The sequence below is a fragment of the Sorex fumeus genome, unplaced genomic scaffold, assembly GCF_029834395.1.
Source record: "Sorex fumeus unplaced genomic scaffold, SorFum_2.1 ptg000032l, whole genome shotgun sequence".
NCBI lineage: Eukaryota > Metazoa > Chordata > Mammalia > Eulipotyphla > Soricidae > Sorex > Sorex fumeus.
In genome coordinates, this window is record NW_026606089.1 from 6,516,303 (window position 1) to 6,525,958 (window position 9,656).

Consider the following 9,656-nt stretch of genomic DNA (forward strand, 5'->3'; position numbering starts at 1 on the left):
CTCTGTATTACAATCCATAATGCCCAAAGGATATGTGTGTGTGTGTGTGAGAGAGAGAGAGAGAGAGAGAGAGAGAGAGAGAGAGTGAGAGGGAGAGAGAGAGAGGTGTCTGCCATAGTGTAGAGACAGCAGGCTGTCAGGTGGGGTTTGGGGTTGGGAGAGGGAGTGGTGGGAGAGAAATTGGGAACATTAGCAATGGAACTGTATACTAGTGGAGGTTAGTGTTAAAATATCCTATGATTGAAACTGAATCATGAAAAGGTTTGTAATATGTGTCTCCTGCAGATTCAATACAAAAACATGATATTTAGATTCTACCACCATGACTAACCTATGAATTTGCTCAAATTTATTTTTATCACCTTGGCTGGGCTCATTGCATGGATGACTGTGTGGTAAAACTTTTTCATTTTATGCGGACTGAAGAGACAAAAATCATAGGGTTGGGACTTCTGGTGGAAGGAGAGAAGAGCACAAAACACCCTGTTGACCACACCTCAGCAGGGTCACCTAACTTACGTGATGACAGACCTCCTTCACTGATTTCTTCTTTTGTAATGTGGAAAAATGAAAAGACTTTGCAGGCTGACAAGGGGTTGTCTCCTCCAGTTCTCACTATTTTCTTTTCGATCAGAATTGTTTAAAGATTATTTGAAAAATTTGGAGCTTAATGATTTGTTCTCATATATTTCCCCTACATGGTGTCAGTGGGCATTGATCCAGGAAGGCCAGCATGAAAAAGTTGAGGTGTATGTCTTAACCACCAATGCCAACACTACTGTAAGTATGGAATCCAAAGTACAATAGTAAAAATTCAAAATGAGTTTGTCAAGGAAATCGGTGGGAATACAGGGAGAAATGGGTAATTTGTTGGTGGAGGGATGCAGACACTGGTGGTGTGATTAGAATTGGAATACTGTATGACAAATCTCCAATATAAATGACTTTGAAAATCAAAATTGCCTAAATTTAAAAAAAAGGAGAAGTCGACTTATGTCTATATTTCAAGAAGGCTTGTCTTGGCAAATTTTGGCAGGGAGACCATAGTTGGTAGAGAGAGGGAGAAAGAAAGGGAGAGTTGACAGTTGGGAAGAGAAGCCTGGATATCATGGAAGAGATGAAAGCTGATCTTAGAAATTTGGAGCCATCAGAGTTTTGAGAGTTAAATGGTGAGAACATTGCAGTTTAGATACTTAAATAGTGAGATTGGTTTCAGTCATCAGCACTGTATACATAGAAATAGTTCAAAGACCTCACAGATATTCAGGCTATAATAACTAACAAGGGAAGCGTTTTTTTCCTGAAGCACTATGTAAGGATAATATATTGCCAGGAAGAATGATAAGAAGTTGGTTCTCTTTTTCACAGATTAATACATTAGAGATGAAAACTTTTATACAAAGGAATCTATGATCTTGTCCTGTTGCTCCGTTTTCTTGTCATCATTCCATTCTCCCCCATGACCCTACCTAATCAGGGCTCTCCACATTTCTCAGCAGTGTCACCACATAGCCTCAGAGCATGTGTTAACAGCAGGTAGCTCACAGCTCTCATGTTTGCCCCCCATCCAAGCCAGAGCCATCCTTCTGAAACCAAGGATATTTGCTGAAGGCCCGTTCTTCCTTGAAGTGGCAGTCATGGTTTACCTCTTCTTAATCATTTTGTTTACAAATTTAGATGTATGTCACTATACTAGTGACAGGGATTTTCCAAACTATGGAAAGCATATACATTTCCATTTCCCCCATGAATTTTGGGCTACTTATTTTCTATCCACTGCTAATAATTTGTGATAATTAGTAAACAGAACTTAAGTAAAAACAAGGACATTTGTCAACTTGGTCCCATGACTAATCAGTCTTAGTATAACTATATATTTCTAGAAAAAAAAATGCAGAAGAAAATGAGTTGGTTGCTAGCAAAGAATGCCAAACCTCTGCCAAAAAATGCTTTGAAAATAAAAATTCAGACTATGGACTGAACATGATTGCAATTTAATGCGTCTTTTGCAGATCACAGCACCCAAAAAGAGAGAGAGAACAAAAGGGAATGCCCTGCCACAGAGGCAGGGTGGGATGGGGGGATTGGTGTGGGAGGGATACTGGAATACATGGTGGTGGAAAATGGGCACTGGTGGAAGAATGGGCATTTGATCATTGTATAATCAAAACCCAAGCACAAAAATTTATAAATGTACAAATGTACATCATGGTGTTTCACTAATAAAAATTTTAAAAAAGTAAAATAAAATAAAAATTGTTTCGTCTGCCAGAGATCAGCAGATGGGAACCTGAGTGAAGGCAAAAGATTAAATTGGTCATAATCATAGATAAATGTAAATTATTTAAGTACTTTTTTGATTATTTAAAATTACCTTATAGAATTACATTATAGAATTTCATAAATTTTAGGATTATGCAGAATCAACTTGCATGTATCATATTACACTCACTGCTGAAAGGCCTACTGTGTCATTCACCATTGTTCAGTTTTTCCACTTTGATTACACCTTTCCATCTGGTAAGTAAATAGTCTCATAGTTCTAAAGTTTGTTTTTATTGCTTTGAAAAGATCAAAATTATGTAATTTTCAACATTGGATGAAACTAGAGGATATCATGCATGTAAAGTTAGCCTTAAGGAAAGGAACAGATACAGAGAGATTTTTCTCATATGTGGGATGTAAAGACACACAGCAAGGTAGCAATGTAAGGGGAGAACTTATCCACACAATTGGGTCAGGGAATTAAGAGGGAGGGATTCTGGGGGATTGGGGGAGAGGGAGGGTATGTTCTTTGAGAGAATGAGGAGTGTCATGTTGGAATTTTGTGTATGAGAAACCATTGTTAATTGAATTATAAATCATAGAATATAAATAATGTTTTAGACGTTTGTCTGTCTCATTTTATTCTTTTAATTTGTTTTCTCCATATTCCACATATGCCTGAATTTGTAGGATGCCTATCTTTCTCTGCCTGGTTTTTGTCACTAAACATAATTTATTTATATTATACATTTTATATACAAATAATAAGAAGATTTCACTATATACAACTGAGTAGTATTCCATTGCTTTACCACCTTTCATTTTCAAAATTTGTGGTTCAAAAGATACAAATATTGATTTTAACAATGCTCTGGGGTTTTAAAATTTTTAGTTTAGTGAAACAAAATATATTTTATTGAAAAACCCTTAGAAACTTGTGAAACAGTTGTAGGGTGGAATGGAATATATGTTCAAGCGAGAACAGTCATTTAACAAAACAAGCAAAGAGAGACATAGAGAAAGGAAGCACGGTATTTCTTCAAGGCAGAACACAAGCTTGAGGAACAAGCCCACTCTGCTAGTTTAGGAATAAGAACTTGGATTGGTATGAACTTAACTTGTGCACTTTAGGGGAGAACCTGAGTGAAACTATTATAAGTACGTTCAGGATCATGATACACTGGAGTCTGCACTTGGAGTGAGGAGGGTAGAGAGTTCTTTGGGGAGACCGGACTATAGACAACAGTAATATTATAACACGAATCATAGTATCTTACCGTGGGATACCAAAAAAATCTTTAAAAGTGGCGTCAGAAATGATAACATTCTTAGGTATTTGGGTTTCCTGTGGAAACAACGGGAAAGCTGAGTTTATGCTCTGGATGCCTCCGCCTGAAACAAGGTGAACAAGTCATGAATGAAAAATTTCAAGTTAGATGGATCAAGGATTCTGATCCCAGTGGAAGTCTAGCTTTCGGGTGGACAATTTCTACTGATGGCCTGATGTAGGTTCTCATCCTGGGATACGTAACAGAAAGGAGGTAGTGACAGGTATCCTCAGAAGTGAAGCCTCTGAGACAGAATTCATTCATGCCAACTTATGGTTTATCAATGTTTGCTCATGGCTGCTACCATTATAACATGCCATTCAATGGTTCTGTGGTTTCAATTTACTGTGTCAATGTAAAGATGAAGTTTACAAATGGAAGGTAAAAATCTGAGGCCCTCAAGATGATGAATTATGGGGAGGGGGAAAGCTGGAGCTATAGTACAGCAGGTAGGGCATTTGCCTTGCACACGGCATATCCAGGTTAGATTCCCAGCATCATGTATGGTCCCCCCAAGCACCGTGAGGAGTAATTCCTGAGTGCAGAGCCAGGAGTAACCACTATGCATCACCACTTGTGACCCAAAAACGCAAAGAATGATGATCTGGGATTGATCCGTAGCATTGCAAACGGCATTATTTTTTAATTTTTAATTTTTTTCTTTCTTGCTTGCTTGCTTGCTTTTTTATATTTTGGGTCGCACCTGGCTATGTATAGGGGTTATTTTTTATTTTTAAAAAAACTTATAATTTTACCTTTTTACCTGTGGTTTAAAAGTAAATCTACCAATGGAACAGGGTTGAATACACTGACATCTCCCCTCAATCATATGCTCATCTAATCTTTGATAAAGGTGCAAGTAATGAGAAGTGGAGTAAGGAAAGCCTCTTTAACAACTTGTGCTGAGATCACTGGACGGCTACATGCAAAAAAATAGGCTCAGAATTCTGCCTAACACCATGTACAAAAGTAAGATAAAAATGGATTAAAGACCTTAACATCAGACCAGAAACCATAAGGTACATTGAAGATAAAGTTGGCAAAACCCTCCATGACATTGAAGCTAATGGTATCTTCAAAGATGCCACGCCACTGGCCGAGCAAGTCAAAACAGAGATAGATAAATGGGACTATCTTAAACTAAGAAGCTTCTGCACCTCCAAAGAAACAGTGACCAAAATACAAAGACAGTCTACAGAATGGGAAAGGATATTCACCGAATACACATCTGACAAGGGGTTGATATCCAGAATATACAAAATACTGGTTAAACTCCACAAGAAGAAAACATCCAACCCCATCCAAAAATGGGGCAATGAAATGAACAGAAACTTTCTCAAAGAAGAAATCCGAATGGCAAAAAAGCACATGAGAAAATGCTCTTCATCATTAATCATCAGGGAGATCCAGATCAAAACCACAATGAGATACAATCTCACACCTCAGAGACTGGCCCACATTCAAAAGAACAAAAGCCACCGATGCTGGCTTGGATGTGGCGAGAAAGGGACACTCCTTCACTGTTGGTGGGAATGTCCACCGGTTCAATCCTTCTGGAAAATAGTATGGACGATTCTCAAAAAATAAGAAATTGAGCTCCCATTTGACCCAGCAATACCACTCCTGGGAATATATCCCAGAGAGGCAAAAATGTATAGTCGAAGTGACATCTGCACTTGTTTGTTCATTGCAGCACTCTTTACATAGCCAGAAACTGGAAGAAACATGAATGCCCACGAACAGATGACTGGTTAAAGAAACTTTGGTACATCTACACAGTGGAGTACTATGTAGCTCTTAGAAAAGATGAAGTCATGAAATTTACATACAAGTGGTACAATATGGAAAGTATCATGCTAAGCGAAATGAGTCAGAAAGAGAGGGATAGACATAGAAAGATTGCATTCATCTGGGGGATATAAAGTAACAAAATATGAGATTAATACCCAAGAATAGCTGAGATCAGCACCAGGAGGATTACTCCATAACTTAGAGGCCAGCCGGGTATCCTAGAGGAATGGGCAGTTCAGATAGATAAGGGAGCACCAAATAAAGGATGTTTGGAAGATCCTCCCAGGAGGGGAGATGCATGTCAAAAGTAGACTATGGACTGAATATGTTTGCCACTCAATGCCTCTTTTACAGACCATAACACCCAAAAGGAGTGAGAGAACATAGGGGATTGCCCTGCCACAGAGACAGAGGGGATGGGGGATGGGTGTGGGAGGGATATTATCCATGGTGGTGAAAAATGGGCACTGGTGAAGGGATGGGTATCTGATCATTGTATAATTGAAACAAAAGCTCAAAAAATTGTAAATCTACAACTGTAAAAAAACAATAAAATAAAATAAAGGGGAAAAAATAAAAAAATAAATTAAAAAAAGTAAATCTAAAATACTTTAGAGTAAATATATGTGAAGAAGAATAAAATTCACGGGAACTATTTAGTGTTCTTGATGATACAGGAGTCAGAATTTTGAGGTCAATTGTATGGGTATTGCATAAATAATTTTTCCCCATTATGTGGTCTGTCTTTCGATCATGGTCACCATTTTTTCTGAGTTGCAGAAACCTCTTAGTTTAATGTACTCTCATTTGTTTATCTTCACTTCCTCTTCCTTGGTCCGTGGTGTTTCATTCTAGAAGTTTCCCCTAGCTTTAATGTCATGAAGGGATCTTCCCACATTTTTCTCCATATATCTTAAGAATTCAGGTATGATAGTGAGGTCTTTATTACATTTGATCTGACTTTGTGCCTGGCACTATAAAGAGGTCTGAGTTCATTTTTTTGCATATTGCTGTCCAGTTTTACCAGCACCAGTTGCTGAAGAGACTTCCTAGCTCAACTTCATATTTCTTGAGCCTTTAAGAAAGATTAGGTAATAATAATCTGAGGGCCAGCGTCAGGATATTTGACTATATTCCATTGATCTGAGGCCTGTTTTATCGGAATATCATGGTATTTTGATAACTAAAACTTTGTAGTAGGGTTGCAAGTTGGGGAAGGTGTTCCCTTCTTCTTTTTAACAAAGATTGCTTTAGCTCTTCATGGGAGTTTATTGTTTTGTATGAGTTTCAAGAGTGTTTAATCTATTTCTTTGAAAAATGTTATGGGTATCCTTATAGAAAGTGCATTAAACCTTTATAGAGCTTTGGGGTGTATTGCCATTTTGACAGTGTTAAACCTCTCAATCCATGAGCATGGGATGTGATTCCATTTCCTCATATACTCTCTTATTTTGTGAAGTAGTGTTTTGTATGTTTTTTTTTTTTGCTATAGTTCCTTAACCTTTTTAGTTGATTCTATTATACTCTATTTTCTGAGGTATTATTGTGAATGGGATTGTTTTTCTCTATCTCTTTTTTCTCTTTCATTATTAATATATGGAAAAGCCATGTAGTACCAGATATTGATTTTGTAATATGCTACTTTACTAAACAAATCTATTGTTCCCAGGAGCTTTTTTGTAGATTCTTTGGGATTTTATAAGCATAGTATTATGTCATCTCCAAATAGTAAAAGCTTGAGTTCTTCCTTTTTTATATGGATTCCCTTGATATCTTTATTTTTTTTACCAAAATCATATGGCAAGTACTTTAAGTACTATGTTGAATAGGAGTGGTGAGAGTGGGTAACTTGTTTTGTGCCTGATTGTATTCTGGGATTCTATTTCATTGATTTCTGCTCCAAGCCTTTGGTTTTCCCTCCTTGAGAATAATGCTTGCTGTGTGTTTGTGGTAATTTGCTTTGACTAGATTGAGTAAAGTACTTTCAACTCCAATTTTGTTGAGAGTTTTTCATCGTGAATGGGTGCTGGATCTAATCAAATGCTTTATCTACATCTATTGATATGATCATATGACTTTTATCTTTATTTTATTGAGATGTTGTATTCTGTTGATTGACTAGAGAATGTTAAGTCATCCTTGCATCCCCAAGCTAAACCTACTTGGTCATAGTGTGTGATCTTTTGTTGAGTTTCTGGATTCTCTTTGCTGGTATTTTCTTGAAAAGCTTTGTATCTGTATTCATTAAGGAAATAGGTCTGTAATTTTCTTTTTTTGTGGTGTCTCTATCGATTTGAGTATTAGGGTGATCTTTGCCTCATAGAAACTATTTGGGAGTATTTCTGTTTCTTCAATTTCCTGGAAAATCTTAAAAATGTTGGAAGCAGTTCCTCTTTAAAGGTTTGAAATAGTTCACTATTGAATCCATCTGGACCAGGGATTCTGTTTGCAGGGATACTTTGACCATCATTTAAATTTCCTTGGTAGTGATAGGTGCAAGTATTCCAAATCTACTTGGTTCAGCCTTGGGAGGTAATTGGAATCCAAAAATTTATCAATTTTTTCAAGATTCTCTCATTTCCTTCTGCAAAGATTCTCAAAATAATCTCTGATGATCCTATAGATTTCTGTACTTTCTATTAGGATATCCCCCTTTGCATTTCTGATTCGATTTATTAGAATTCTTTCTCTTTGTTTCTTTGAGAGGCTTCTCATGGTTTATTGATCTTATTTATTTTCTCAAAGAACCAGCTTTTGCTTTTATTGGTCTTTTGGATTGTATTTTGTGATTCTAGCTCATTGATGTCTGGTACAAGATTTATTATTTCCTTCCTCCAGCCTAGTTAGGACTACTTTTGTTGGTCATTTTCCAAAATCTTGAGCTCTAATTTATTCATGTAGGCCCTTTCTTTCTTCCTGATGAATTCTGGCAGAGCTATAATCTTTCCTCTTAACACTGCTTTTGCTGTGTCCCACAAGTGATGGTAGCTCGTGTCCTCATTCTCACTTGTTTCTGGAAACTTTTTATTTCCTCTTTGATTTCTTCTCTAAGCCAATGGTTGTTCATTACTTCCCTTATAGAAAATATTTCCTTGCTGAGCTTCAGTCTGTTTGATCTATCGAGAATTGACAAAGAAGTGTTGAAATCTCCTACTAGTATTGTGTTGCTATCAATGTTTTTCTATAAGTCTAATAGAAGTTGTTTTAAAGTATTTTGCTGGTCTGTTATTAGGATCATATACATTGAGGAGGGTGAGTTCTTTCTGATGTACATATCCCATGATCATTAAGAAATGACCTTCACTGTCTCTGATAACCTTTAGCCTGAAATCCATGTGGTCTGATACTAGTATGGCCACTCCAGCTTTGCGAAGGTGATATTTCCTTGAAAACTTGTTTCCCAGACTTTTACTTTTAGCCCATGGGTGCTTTGATTGTTCAGACGTGTTTCTTGCAGGCAGCAGAATGTTGGTTTCAGTTTTCTAATTCATCTTCCCATTCTGTGCTTCTGAATTGGCACATTTAGTCCATTGACATTGAGAGAGATTGTTGTGATGGAGATTTGTGCTCTCTTTATGTAGAATTTTTGTACTTGTGGGGATTGTCTTAGCTTAAAGTAGACCTGTTCATTCTTCTTGCAACAAAAATATGGAATGCTTTACAAGTTTGCATATCATCTCTGTGCAAGGACCATGCTCATCATTTTATCATTTCAATTTTAGTATATGTGTTAAACTTAGTAGGAGTTATTTTTTCCATATTTTTCTCTTCTTATTACTTTCAGTGTTGTCCTTCGTCACTCCTATGGCAGACAATGATTCCAAATCAAGGAATGTATTTCAAAGCAGCATGAATAAATAGATTTAGAAATTTAATGTCCCAGAAAGAAAAATATGGTTTTTGCCATATTATCTTTTACCATACCCTAGGCATCAGAATTACAAAATAATTCTTTTGGAAGATGGTATATGAGTTTGTTTAATGTCGTTCCCTGAAACCTTAATTAAGACCATTAAACTAGAGCCTTTTGCTGTTCTCACCTCAGTCCCGTGTACATCTCCAGGAAAAGGTGGATGGTGTTGTCTGCACTTTGACCACCTTGAATGTATGTAGGATTTTTCTCCTGAAGGATGAGGTGAGAAGCATATTGATGATTTCATTCCACCTTATTACAAGTTCAACTTGAATGGAAGGTGAGACTCATGTGGCTCCTATAAAGGACAGAACAAAGGGTCTCAGTGAAGTTTAATGGTCAACTCACATTAACAACAT

The 9,656-nt window shown here is 36.9% G+C and overlaps 1 pseudogene; it reads right to left on the reverse strand.

Annotated features, from left to right (window-relative positions):
- Positions 1-9,026: 9,026 nt before the first annotated feature.
- LOC130025863 (uncharacterized) lies at positions 9,027-9,120 on the reverse strand (annotated as a pseudogene).
- Positions 9,121-9,656: the final 536 nt, after the last annotated feature.